Source organism: Camelina sativa, chromosome 17, assembly GCF_000633955.1.
Source record: "Camelina sativa cultivar DH55 chromosome 17, Cs, whole genome shotgun sequence".
Classification (NCBI taxonomy): Eukaryota; Viridiplantae; Streptophyta; class Magnoliopsida; order Brassicales; family Brassicaceae; genus Camelina; species Camelina sativa.
The window spans coordinates 25,070,170-25,084,682 of record NC_025701.1 but is presented as its reverse complement, the minus strand read 5'-3'; the positions used below and the strand labels follow the sequence as shown (position 1 = coordinate 25,084,682).

General features: G+C 38.3%; 1 long non-coding RNA gene across 1 annotated transcript; it reads left to right on the top strand.

Moving 5' to 3' along the window:
- Positions 10,505-13,777, top strand: LOC104757983. The gene is made up of 2 exons (XR_762592.2): positions 10,505-11,099; positions 11,553-13,777. It is a non-coding gene; the product is annotated as an uncharacterized LOC104757983 (long non-coding RNA).

Here is a 14,513-nt window from a genome sequence, read left to right as displayed (position 1 = left end):
TGAAGATATGGCTAGCTATGCTCTAATGATTGGTACAGATGATCCATCAAGTTTTCGTGAAGCTATTAACAGTCCTGAAAAGGAAGAATGGATTGCTGCTATGACAGAGAAGACAGTTAGTCTGAACAAGAATCAGGTATGGGAGCTTACAACACTTCCAAAGGGGAAGAAAGCAATTGGTTGCAAGTGGGTCTTCAAGAGGAAAACAGTAGTCTCTGAGAAGGAAGTTGTGACTTTCAAGGCGAGACTAGTAGCGAAAGGGTAATCACAGAGGGCAGGGGTTGATTATGACGAGATTTTCTCCCCTGTAGTTTGACACACGTCCATCCGTGTTGTGTTGGGACTGGTAGCTTGCTGGGATTTGCATCTTGAGCAGATGGATGTGAAGACAGCATTTCTCCATGGGAATTTGGAGGAAGAGATCTATATGGAGCAACCTGAAGGGTTTGTGAAATCTGGAGAGGAGGCGCTTGTATGCAGACTGAAAAGATCTTTATACGGGCTGAAGCAGGCTCCTAGACAGTGGTACAAACGTTTTGATACTTACATGTTGCAGATAGAGTACCAGAGATGTGAGTATGACTGATGTGTTTATGTGAAAAACGTTGGTAATAATTCTCCCATATTTTTGCTATTGTATGTTGATGATATGCTCATTGCTGGAAGCAATATGGATGATATTGTTGAGTTGAAAGGGCTACTGGGAGAAGAGTTTGAGATGAAGGATCTTGGTGCTGCAAAGAAGATTCTTGGGATGGAGATTCGCAGGGATAGGAGTTCTCAGAGATTGTGGTTATCTCAAAGAAGCTACATAGAGAAGATACTTGAAAGGTTTGACATGAAGAATGCAAAACCTGTGTCTACTCCTTTGGCGAATCACTTCAAGCTCTCAGCATGTCAGTGCCCTCTTTCTGATGAGGAGATCAAAAACATGGCACAAGATCCTTATGCTAGTGCAGTTGGTTGTCTGATGTATGCGATGGTTTGCACAAGACCAGATTTGGCTCAAGCTGTTAGTCAAATCATTAAGTACATGTCTAAACCTGGGAGGGAGAACTGGAATGCAGTGAAATGGATTCTCAGGTATTTGAAGGGTACTACAGATCGTGGTCTCATGTTTAGAGGACATGAGTGCAAGGCAGAAGTTATGGGTTTTGTTGATTCAGATTATGCAGGTGATCTTGATAACAGGAGGTCTACAACAGGGTATGTATTTACTCTTTCTGGAGCACCTATAAGTTGGAGGTCTGTGTTGCAGTCTGTTGTTGCAATGTCAACCACTGAAGCCGAATACATGGCAATGGTAGAGGCAGCTAAGGAGGCATTATGGGTTAGAGGACTTGTAATGGAATTGGGTGTTGAGCAAGGTGGAGTTCAGCTACACTGTGATAGTCAGAGTGCTTTATATCTGGCAAAGAATCAAGTGTATCATGGTAGGACAAAGCACATTAAGGTAAGATATCACAAGATCAGAGAGTTATCAGTTTCTGGTGTGATTATACTGCAGAAGGTGTACACGTATGAGAATGCAACTGATATGTTGACCAACCCAGTCACCATGGAGAAGTTCAAGCACTGCTTGGATTTGTTCCAGGTCTTTCATTGCTAGATGAAGACAAAAGGTTCCCCCAAAAGCTAACAAGGAGTTGAAGTTGAAGTCAATGAGATTTTGTCGTCAAGGTGGAGTTTGTTGTTAAAGTGACTTGAAATCTCTGAAGACGTCTACAAAGATGTAAAAGACTGTGTAAGGCGTAAAAGGCTTTTACTGGGCTTTGTAGAGACCAACTCAAGGCAACTTAGGGTTAGTGTTTTGGGAGTGTAGGCGGCGCAGCCGCCTGTACGGTGTAATAGATTCTAGAAGATTCACAAGATCTTTTATTTCCTATTGTATCGAGTTTTTTGAGGCTTATATAAAGAGACTAGGGGTTTGTAAGGTTGGTTATCATATTAATAATATAAACCCTAGATAAAGGGTATTCGCCTCAAGAACACTCTGTTTTTCTCTTCAAAGTCTTTCTTATTATGTTTTTGTTCATCCGAATTCACAACACAAAGAATCAATATTGTTTCTCATTCTTCAGCTGAAGCTAGGTATTGAGCTATGGCGGCATGTCTTCGCAAAGTCAATTTGGTATCGAACAAACTTTTCCAACACGTGTCTTACGTGAGAGTAAAGCTGCAATTCATATTTTTGAAACTCCAGTTTTTTACGAGCGCACTAGGCACATTGAGCCAGATTGTCATACGGTCCATGCAATGGGATTATTAAAAACATCATATTGGTACTGAAAATCAACTAGCCGATATGTTAACTAAAACTCTCGGTCGTGTTCAGTTCTTAGACATTATGTTCAAGTTGGGAATTCATAATGTTCATGCTCCAATGTGAGGGGGATTATTGAGCCGTGTATAACACCAAGTCGTGTGTTATGGGTCATGGTATGTTACGTGTCTATGATGGTTCTTGTAAACCCTAAAGCTATGTGTATATAAACTCTTGTATGATCGATTAAATGATTAATAAAACAAGTCAGTTTCGATAACCAATTTTACAAACCACGAGAAAACTCGGGTAACAACTGATTGGTAGAATTACTGCTATACTAGGACTTAGATGTTAATTGAAATATATGTTAACGAATGAAAAAGGAGTCCTTGTAATCAAATTAACATGCGGAAAATGCGAAGTAAAATAAGAAAAATTTGACAACGTGTTCGATTGGAAATTTTTTATGTCCTATCGTCCGTTCAGGGCGGTTTAGAGGGCGTGCAACCAGCAAAAATGTGCATTGTAGGTGTTTTATCATGGACAAACTATATACTCTATTGGAGATAGAGACTTGGTTTAGTGTGGTTTAGTTATTTAATTAACTTAATCGGAGATTGTATTGTATAGCTTAGTATACGGTCTAATTGATATGTGTATATATGCTCTTGTACAGATACATTTTAGTTTTTGAGGAAATGAGAAAGATATTTTCAAACCGTAACAAACTTTCTCATCGTCTTCTTCGTAATATGGTATCAGAGCCATCGAGCTCAATTCTCCATTGATTGCGATCTGATTCTTCGTTTTTTGAGCTCAATTCGTCAAGCTACAATGGTGACCGTAGCTCGAGCCACACGAAAATCCACTCGATCGAAGTCAGGAACGAGTTCCGCTGTTCGAAAGTCGTCGCGATCCACCGGTGTTGTTGAATCTCCTCCGGATTCTCCTCCAGTTGCCAGATCTAGAGCTTCTGGAGCCCCGCGAGCCATCACACCACCGATATCTTTGGTTCCGACGCCATCTCCGTTCTCTATGCATAGTGCCGATCATCCAGGTTTGATTCTCGTTGCTATTCGCTTAGATGGAACGAATTATGATGATTGGGAAGCTGCTATGCGTATTGCTTTAGATTCAAAAAGGAAACTAGGATTCATAGATGGTAGTTTAACTCGTCCAGATGAATCGGATCAGAGTTTTCCCCTATGGTCTTGTTGCAATAGTATGGTGAAATCTTGGTTGTTGAATTCAGTATCACCAGAGATATATCGTAGCATTCTTAGACTGAAAGATGCTTCTGATATTTGGCGTGATCTATATAGTCGTTTTCATATGAGTAATCTGCCAAGGACTTTCAATCTCACTCAAGAGATTCAAGATCTCCGTCAAGGATCTATGTCGTTAATGGCTTATTACACGAAATTGAAGACACTGTGGAGTAGTTTGGAGAGTACAGAAGAGGTTGATGAACCATGTGTATGTGGAAAAGCTGCTCGTTTGCAATTGAAGGCAGAGAGAGCTAAAATAGTCAAATTTCTTGCTGGATTGAATGAGTCTTATGCTATAATCAGGAGACAGATCATCATGAAGAAGGTGCTCCCATCCTTAGCTGAAGTTTATAATATTCTTGATCAAGATGATAGTCAGAAGGGATTCTCAAATGTGACTGTCACTCCTGCTGCGGCATTCCAAGTATCGGAGGTTGAATCTTATTCTGGTCCAGATTCAACTGTTTGCTATGTCCAGAATGGTCCAAATAAAGGACGACCTATTTGTTCTTTTTGTAATCGGGCTGGTCATATAGCAGAAAGATGCTACAAGAAGCACGGTTTTCCTCCAGGTTTTACTCCAAAGGGAAAAGTCTTTGATAAACCTACTAAGCCGCGTCCTGTAGCAGCTCAAGTGTCTTTGACCACTTCTCAGTCTACTACTGAATCTCCTACTATGGAAAATATGATTGGGAATTTGAGTAAGGATCAAATTCAGCAGTTTATAGCACTTTTTAGCTCACAATTGCAGACTCAAGCAACTCTTAACTCATCGAATCCTGAAGCTAGTTCATCCTCACCTAAGCCTGAGTATACTGGTATTTCTTTTTCACCATCTACCTACTGTTTTGTTGGTATCTTAAATGTCTCCAAGAACACTATCTCACCACAAACCTGGGTGATAGATTCTGGAGCAACTCATCATGTATCTCATGATAGGAGCCTTTTCTCGACTATTGATACTACTATTGTGAGTTGTGTGAACTTGCCAGCTGGTCCAACAGTTAAGATCAGTGGTGTTGGAACAGTTAGAATTAACAAACATATTTCTCTCAAGAATGTGTTGTTTATTCCTGAATTCAGATTGAATCTCATCAGTATCAGCTCTCTAACTACAGATCTTGGTTCCAGAGTTATATTTGATCCTTCTTCTTGTGAAATTCAGGATCATACCAGGGAGTTGACAATTGGGAAGGGTAGAAGAGTGGCTAATCTCTATGTGTTGGAAGTTGAAGATTCTCAAATATCAGTTAATGCTGTCGTAGATGTCAGTATGTGGCACAAGAGACTAGGGCATCCTTCATTCAGCAGATTGGATGTCATTTCTGAGTCTTTAGGCACTACTAGACATAAGAATAAAGGACTTGCTTATTGTCATGTTTGTCATCTTGCTAAACAGAGAAAGCTTTCTTATCCTTCTCCGAACAATATTTGTAATTCAAACTTTGAATTATTACATATGGATATTTGGGGACCCTTTTCAGTCGAGACAATTGAAGGATTTCGGTATTTTCTGACAATTGTAGATGACCATTCAAGAGCAACTTGGGTTTATTTGTTAAAGACAAAATCAGAGGTTCTTACAGTCTTCCCAGGGTTTGTGAATCTTGTTGAAAATCAGTATAATGTCAGAATAAAAGCAGTCAGATCAGATAATGCACCTGAGTTGAGTTTTACAAAGTTTTTTCAAGAAAAGGGCATTCAGTCGTTTCATTCTTGTCCAGAGACACCAGAGCAGAATTCTGTAGTTGAAAGGAAGCACCAACATATTTTGAATGTTGCTCGTGCACTCATGTTCCAGTCGAAGCTTCCTCTTAAGTTTTGGGGGGATTCAGTGTTGACAGCGGTGTTTCTCATAAACAGGACTCCATCTCAGCTTCTCTCAAATAAAACACCTTATGAAGTTCTCACTGGCAAGAGTCCTACATATGATCAGCTAAGGACATTTGGTTGTTTATGTTATGGTTCGACTTCACCAAAACAGAGAACAAAATTTCAGCCAAGGTCTAAAGCTTGCTTGTTTTTGGGATACCCTGCAGGTTACAAAGGTTACAAACTTCTGGATTTGGAGAGTAATAACATTTTCATATCGAGGAATGTTATTTTTCATGAAGAGGTATTTCCAATGGCTAAAGATCCAGAGAATAATGAGTCTTTGGAGTTCTTTACACCGATTGATCCTGTGTCTTCAGGTAATTCTTTTTATCCTCTTCCATCACAAATTTCTGATCTCTCACCACAAATTTCTTCTAAAAGAGCAAAGAAATCACCTGCTCATCTTCAAGACTATCATTGTTATTCTGTTGATTCTGATATTCAATATCCCATTTCTTCTTCTCTTTCATATTCCAAAATTTCACCTTCTCATCTCTTATACATCAATAATATCACAAATATTCCTATTCCTTCTAATTACTTTGAGGCACGGGAATCAAAAGAATGGTGTGAAGCAGTTGATAAAGAGATTGGTGCAATGGAATTGACAAACACTTGGGATGTTACTACACTACCTCCAGGAAAAAAGGTTGTAGGGTGTAAATGGGTTTTCACTTTGAAATTTTTGGCAGATGGAAGTCTGGAGAGATATAAAGCTAGGTTGGTGGCTAAAGGATATACTCAGAAGAAAGGGTTAGATTATACAGAAACCTTTTCTCCTGTTGCAAAAATGGCCACTATCAAGTTGTTACTCAAAGTGTCTGCATCAAAGAAATGGACTTTGACACAACTTGATGTATCAAATGCTTTTCTTAATGGTGAGTTAGAGGAGGAGATTTACATGAAGATACCAGAAGGATATGCAGAACGAAAAGGAATTACTTTACCAAAGAATGCTGTATGTAAGCTCAAAAGATCTATCTACGGTCTAAAACAAGCATCACGACAGTGGTATAAGAGATTTTCTGCATCCTTAATAGCGTTGGGTTTCCTGAAAGGTGCTGGAGATCACACATTGTTTGTAAAACCTTGTGGGAATGAGTTTGTTACAGTCTTGGTGTATGTAGATGATATTGTCATCGCAAGTACTTCTGACATTGAGGCAGCCAAGCTCACACAGGCACTGCAGAAACAGTTTAAACTCAGAGTTTTGGGTCAATTGAAATATTTTTTGGGACTTGAGATTGCTCGAAATTCAACAGGCATATCTATTTGCCAACGTAAATATGCTTTGGAGCTGTTGTCTTCTACAGGAATGCTAGGTTGCAAGCCTGTTTCTGTTCCGATGATTCCCAACCTGAAGTTGTATAAAGAGGGAGGTAAGCTACTTGCTGATAAGGAGCAGTATAGAAGAATTGTGGGGAAGTTGATGTATCTAACCATTACAAGGCCAGACATTACTTTTGCAGTGAATAAACTCTGCCAATACTCTTCTGCACCACGAACTTCTCATCTCGCTGCAGTCACTCAAGTTCTGCAGTACATAAAAGGAACTGTTGGTCAAGGCCTTTTCTATTCGGCGACTGATGATCTTACTCTTAAAGAGTTTGCAGATTCAGATTATGGAGGTTGTAAGGATAGTCGAAGATCGACAACAGGTTTCTCTATGTTCCTTGGTGATTCTTTGATTTCTTGGCGATCAAAGAAACAACCTACTGTGTCTCGTTCCTCGGCAGAAGCAGAATATCGGGCTCTAGCCTTAGCTTCTTGTGAGCTAGTGTGGTTAAGTATTTTGCTGCGTGATCTCGGAGTTTACTCTGTTTCAGTACCTATCTTATTCTCTGATAGTACTGCAGCAGTCTATATAGCTACAAATCCGGTGTTTCACGAAAGGACTAAACATATTGAGATCGATTGTCATACAGTTCGGGAACGCTTGGATAATGGTCTTCTAAAGCTGTTACATGTTAATACAGAGGACCAAGTAGCGGACATTCTCACTAAACCGTTGTTTCCTTGTCAATTTGAGCATCTGAAATCCAAGATGAGCCTTCAAAATATTTTTCAGTGCACATCTTGAGGGGGCCTATTGGAGATAGAGACTTGGTTTAGTGTGGTTTAGTTATTTAATTAACTTAATCGGAGATTGTATTGTATAGCTTAGTATACGGTCTAATTGATATGTGTATATATGCTCTTGTACAGATACATTTTACTTTTTGAGGAAATGAGAAAGATATTTTCAAACCGTAACAAACTTTCTCATCGTCTTCTTCGTAATATACTCTTCAATAGAATTATTATATGGTTGTAAAAGTAGAGTAAAAAATTTGAACTATGATTTTATATACGAACAATAAAATTTACATATATACTACCATCTACACTGTCATAATTTATTAGCATTTTCTATATTTTTAAAAAATTGTACATATAGAAAAATATTGTCTTGCAACATGTAATACAACCATTATTATAACCAACAAAAATACTTAATAGTAATATCAAAAAAAAAAAAAAATTTGAAGCTAAGAAACTTTTTCTCATGAGTTGTTTTGACACTAGCGACCAACCTTGTAGGGAGCATCAAAAGCTTCATGACTAAATGGAAAATAGTTGTGCCTCATCTCTAGAAGGTTCGTTAAAATTTTGAGATCATCTATATACAACTGCTCCTCAACTGCTCCTCAGAGGGTCACCATAAATATGTCGTTAATTGAACCGGCTTTGGAACCAGTTAATCAATTAATACGACATACCTAGGATGATAAGATCTAGATTGGTTGTATTTGATGATTTTAAAAATTTAATGAATCTACTAGATGAGAGGCACAACCGGTTGCCATTTAGCGAGAGAATTCTTAATGCACCTTACAAGTTTGGTCGTTGCTGTCAAAAGAATTCATGAATGCTAAATATCATCCCCTATCTTTGCAGGCGCTGAAGGTGGTGGAAAATAGAGGTCAAAGTGAAATAACGAATATTTTTCATATTTTGTGCAGTGAGCAAAGGAAAGCGAACAAATGGATTACTAGGAGTAGTTTTTTTTCTCTAAAAGAGGGGTTGTCGATACATTAACAAATTCTTTAAATTTATACAAATCCTAGTCAACTAGCATTAATGTATTGTAATTCATAAGTAGAAATAAATCATATGTTGATTATTTTAGATATACAAAAAACAACTAAATAACACGCGTGCGTACACACACCACACATAAAAATGATGTGGTGTGTGTATGCGCAATGATGTGGTGTGTGTACGCGCACGTATGGTTTTTGCTATATAGAATCTTGAAATTCATTAGTATAGATAACTAGCATAAATGTATTGCAATTCATAAGTAGAAATAAATCATATGTTGATTATTTTAGATGTACAAATAACAATTAAACAATATGTGTGCATACACACACCACACATAGAAATGTGTGGTGTGTGTACGCACGAGTATAGTTTTTTCTATATAGAACCTTGAAATTCATTAGTATAGATAACTAATTTGTGATGTACTTTATCATGATATATATATATATATATATATATATTTAAATTTATACTCCATTATTTTATAACAATTATTTTAATTTATAAAAATAAAGTAAAATTCAGAATTAACCAAATACCAAAGTCTAACAATTGATAATCCAACAATGTCAAGAAGCAAATAACCAGCATCCTAAGAATGTTCAAATAACCCATCCCTAGCAACCTAACAAAAGTCAGACTATAAACAATCGAGCCTCTAGAACAGTTTCCTCTTTGTCGCTCTGATTCCACGATTACACTTTGCGTTTACCTGCACCGCAACACAAAGAGATGCATAAGTATTTTTAGAAATACTTAGTAAGGTAATCCTCCCATCTACTAGGCTATACACAAGCAATAAGACCTCAAAGCAGCAAACAACAATCACAAGCAAGTCAAAGCCAAAAAACAAAAGAACACATGTCAGTCGTCTGCTGAGAACCGGTGTCGACTGACACTCGTCTTGTGTCGACTGACACTCGCCTTGCATCGACCGTCACTCGCCTTGCATCGACCGACGCTCACCTCCCAGTGTCGACCGACACTCACCTTTCTGTGTCGACCGACACTCGCCTTCCTGTGTCGACCGACACTCGCGAACCATCATGATTATCGTAGACCGACACTCTCCTGTTATCGATCAATGCAGATGCCCTAGCGTCGATTCCAGTCGCTGTCATCAACCGCAACTCATCCTCTAAGGCCACCACTCGTTCAGGAACGTCATAACAGCCCATAAAGGCCATTTAAATCAGGAAAAACCAACAAACAAGGAATCAATCCACCAAATCACAGAGAAACGCTGAAAACTCAGAGATCTCATGCTCAGATTAGTCATGGTCATCACTCACCTTTTAACAAGAAGATTCTGACTCTAGAAGCACAAAAACAACACCACAGCAAACCCCAACACGTCCTCAACCTCAGATCTCCACTCCCAAGGAAGAATCTCTCAAGAACAAGCACCAAACTTCACAGATTCTCACTGGAAACCTTTCTCTCTTCTTTCTTACTCTTTAGGAACGACAAAATGGCTAAAAACTCACCCTAGGCTTCGAGTTCTCCTTATATACATGAGCCCTAGGTTTCCGTCAACAAAACCGAACCAGAGAAAGTAGAACTAACCCGAGCACAACCGTACAGTTGCATCGATTGATGCCTTCTCCTGGCATCGATCAATGCACAAAGCGGAAATCTGGTTCGCGGGTGTTACAATTTTGATATACAATTTACTACCTCTATATAGGATAACAAATCCTCCAAAAATTGCAACTTTTTCATTTATCTCCCACTAAACAAGATTAATTTTATGAAGCCAAAAAGGTATTATTCAATATAACCCGTATGCATATGTTTTAAACTTTTCCACGGTCACATATATGGTATCAAAAAAACTTATCTGATCTTCTGTGATAGTAAAATTGTTATTCATATTGTTGCAAATCCATTCTTTTATGAGCACACAAGGCACATTAAGCTAGACTGTCATGCACCGCAATCACTTATGGGATTGTGAAACACATCACATTAGTACTAAAGTGATAAGAGAGCAATGTGGGAGAAAAAGAGGCACGTGACAAGAGCTAAAGATAAGAATTTAGAGTATAAATAGAATTAGAGGAGGATTGTGAACATCATCATGCGTGATCATTGATGTGTAAAGAGGAATTAGAGCTTATGTGCTCTGTTCTTAGGTGATGAGATTGGAGAACTGTAACTCCAAGCTTATCAATTAAGGTTTGTGATTGTATTGTGGATTGAGAAGAGATAAGAGGGAAGAGTTTGTATCTTCAATCTTATCAATTGGTGCGTCGTGACTGTGATCGGAGTTATCGCAAGTGAAGATTTAGGGTTTGATGAAATTGGGGAGTTTACCAAATTGAAGAATCAAAGGATCGGAGATGGAGATGCAGCAAGATTCACCGGTTAGAGAGCTACCAGCGGCGGAGCAAACAGCGGCTTCAGCTATACAGTTTTACGATCATTTGGCGAAGATGAGTTCGATGGTTCGTTGTGTAGAATCACATTTGGATTAAAGAATCAACGCTCAGGATCAACAGTTCTTGGAGAGTAAGCAGAAGCTATCAGGGAAAGCGACAGTGCAAGAAGTTGGAGGCAAGAGTCAAATTACCACTTCAAGATCACAAGATCAAACCAATCAGGTAACAAATTCTTTCTCAGAACCTTGCCGTAGTGATATTAGGCCTAGGATCAGAGAAAACCTTCTCAACAACGTGGAGATGGCCGTGTTTGAGGGCGTGGGAACTTACGGTTGGATTGCGACGGTTGAGAGATTCTTCAGGACTGGAGGATACAACGATGTAGAGAAACTAGCCTTAGTTTCAGTGAGCTTGCAAGGAGAAGCCCTGAGCTGGTACAAATTGGAAGTGAATAAGAGGCAATTTGAGAGTTGGAGTCAGTGTAAAACAATATAGATGTTGCAATTTGGTCAATCAAAGATTAGAGGACCAACTTTAAGTCTGTTTTGTATCAAACAAACAGGAATTATATCCGATTATGCCCAATGTTTTGAAGACTTGTCTTCTCAAGTAACTGGTCTGGATAATCAAAAGTTGGAGGGCATGTTTTTAAATAGTTTAACTCGGGAAATGCAGGAGCTTGTTTGTACACAAAAGCCACGTAATTTGCCGGAGATGATGACTATAGCCAGAGCTTTGGAGTTGATTATAAAGAGAAGTGTTGGTAACGAAGAGATGATGTTGGCCAGTAGAGAGAGTAAGGAGAATCAAGGATCTGACTCTGCAGTGATTATGTTAAACAAATTAAGTCAAGAAGCAGGCTCACATAAGACTGAGTTACTATCAGATTCTGTGCAGAATCTAGAAGGGATATCTTTGAATGAGCCAACACAGGAGATTATGCAAGGTAATGAAGATAACAAGGCAAAAGAGCTCGAGTTGCCAAATTTTCATGGATTGTATCCATGTGGTTGGATAGCAAGGGTTGAAAGATTAATTTGATCTGGTTGACATACCGACATGGAGAAGATACAATTGGTGTGTCCGAAATTAGAAGGAGATGCTCGTAGTTGGTTCAAGAATGTGTCTTTCAAGAATTGGAAAGATTTCAAGTCACGATTGTATGTTCGGTTTGGGAACGTTAAGCCTTTAAGCCCATCAATACAAACTTCTGATTATGAAGTGATTTTAGTAAAAGATTCAATGCAAGAATCAGATTCAGCTGAGGAGGAGCATGAGTTGATTGAGACAGGTTCTTGTCAGAAAAAAGCTTTGATTTTTAAAGATGAATCAAGGAACCTTCTTGAGGATTTAACATTGGAAGTTCTAGAGTACAATCGACTCTTGTCACCTACCGAGGCCAATGTTGCTTGGATGGTTCAGAAAGAGGAAAGTTACATGGTGGAGAAATCAATTTGAGGCAATTGATACAAAAAGAAGAATCTGTTTGTGTGAAGAAATTGTGTCATCAACAAGCTTCAGACTTGGTAATAGCTGGCAAAGGATTTCAGGATAACATCAAGATGGTTTTGATAAAAGGTGATGGTGAGATGTTTCAGAATTTGAGTAGTACAACAACATATTGCTCTCCATACCAAATGTCCAGGCCATTGTCTCCACCGACAGAAAGTTTGAAAACAAAGAAGAGAAAAAGACATTTGAAATCATGGATGTTCAAATATAAGCCAAAGAAGGTACGGCTTAAGAGACGACACAATCATGATTACTCACACACTTGGAGCAGAAGAGTGAGTTGGAAGAGAAAAAAGACTGCAACATTCTGTTTAGTTTCAAATCATACTCGGTTTCTTATGGCTAGTTTTAAGCTCGACAAAGAGTAGGAACTTGTGAGAATGAGGTGCAAATGGAGATACAAGTACCTACCCACAATGATGATGTGGGAAAACATATCGCAATTACAATCTGATTCTGCAATTGATGCATCACAGTTTGGTATGAGCTTTGCTGTTGGTCTACGAAGGCTGGTTTCATCCATCTTAGGCGAGACTTATTACTTTTCGGTGTGGCATTGTTGGTCTCAGAGTGGGCAAAACAGAAACCCTGCAACTTATGCATTGCTGGAACAGTTTATAAAAAGAGACACTCATGTTCAGCATCATACTTCATGTGAAGATTCCAAGTTTGAGGAAAATAAGAGTTTTGTATGTGTGCTTCGCTTGGACGGTATACTTCTCTGATTTACAGATTCATGGAAGAGAAATTTTGCAAGGATTGGTGGTTTAAGTTCAAAGATTTAAGGACTGCAGTTACTATTTTTTCCATCTTCACTAAATTTGCTACATCACAGCTTGAGGACAAGCTGTTTTGAAAGGGGGGAGTATTGATAAGAGAGCAATGTGGGAGAAATAAAGGCACGTGACAAGAGCTAAAGAGAAGAATTTAGAGTATAAATAGAATTAGAGGAGGATTGTGAACATCATCCTGCATGATCATTGATGTGTAAAGAGAAATTAGAGCTTATGTGCTCTGTTCTTAGGTGATGAGATTGGATAACTGTAACTCCAAGCTTATCAATTAGGGTTTGTGATTGTAATGTGGATTGAGAAGAGATAAGAGAGAAGAGTTTGTATCTTCAATCTTATCATAAAGATTAACTAGCCGATATCTTAACTAATAAAGCTTTGGGACATGTTCAGTTCGTAGACATTATATTCAAGTTGGGTATTCAAAATTTTCATGCTCCAAGGTGAGGGAGAATATAAGACCGTGTATAACACCAAGTCGTTTTGTATGGGTCATGGTCTGGTACGTTTTATGACGGTTGTTGTAAATCCTAAAGTGATGTGTATATAAACTCTTGTATGATCGTTTTGTTAACAAACACAAGTCAGTTTTGATAACTAATTCTACAAACCACGAGCAAACTCGGGTAGCTTCTAAATTTCTAATGGTATAATATTAAAAATTGTGTAGTAGCTTATTTGCAGACTTACCGTTATACTTGAATTTCGAGTTTAATTGAAATATTTGTTAATGCATGAAAAAGGCTTTTGTGTAATCGTATTAACACGCCGAAAATGTTAAGTAAAATAAAAAAAAGTTTGACCAAGTGTTTGGTTGGAAAATTGTTCAGTCTGTTTTGAGGGTGTGCGACCACCACATATATGCAGGGCTAAAATGTTATTTTGTTATTTCTAGGGCCAAAATTGCTATAAATATATTGAATAACATCAACCAAAATTTTAGGTTTAGTCTACAAAAAAGAAGACTCTCACGTGACTTGTGACAAAAAATTAAAATTTTTGAGCCAATTGACTGACGCTGTTCTGTAACATAGGGTTACTTAATACTTGTATCTTGTAATATCTTTCGCTACATACTCTGTTTTTTTTCTAAGGGTCAATTAATTTATGGTTCTACTGTAACATTGAGCAATATTGGGTATAATCCGTGTAACTGGAGGATGGATATTTAGAAATCATCAAGGTGAACCAATAGTGTGGAGAGCAACTAGACTTAACCGTGTAAGATCACCCTTAGAGGCAGAAACATACGGATTGCTCACTGCTATACAACAGGCGTGGATTAGAGGATATCACTCAGTAACTTTTGAAAGGGACTGTGAAACTCTTATTA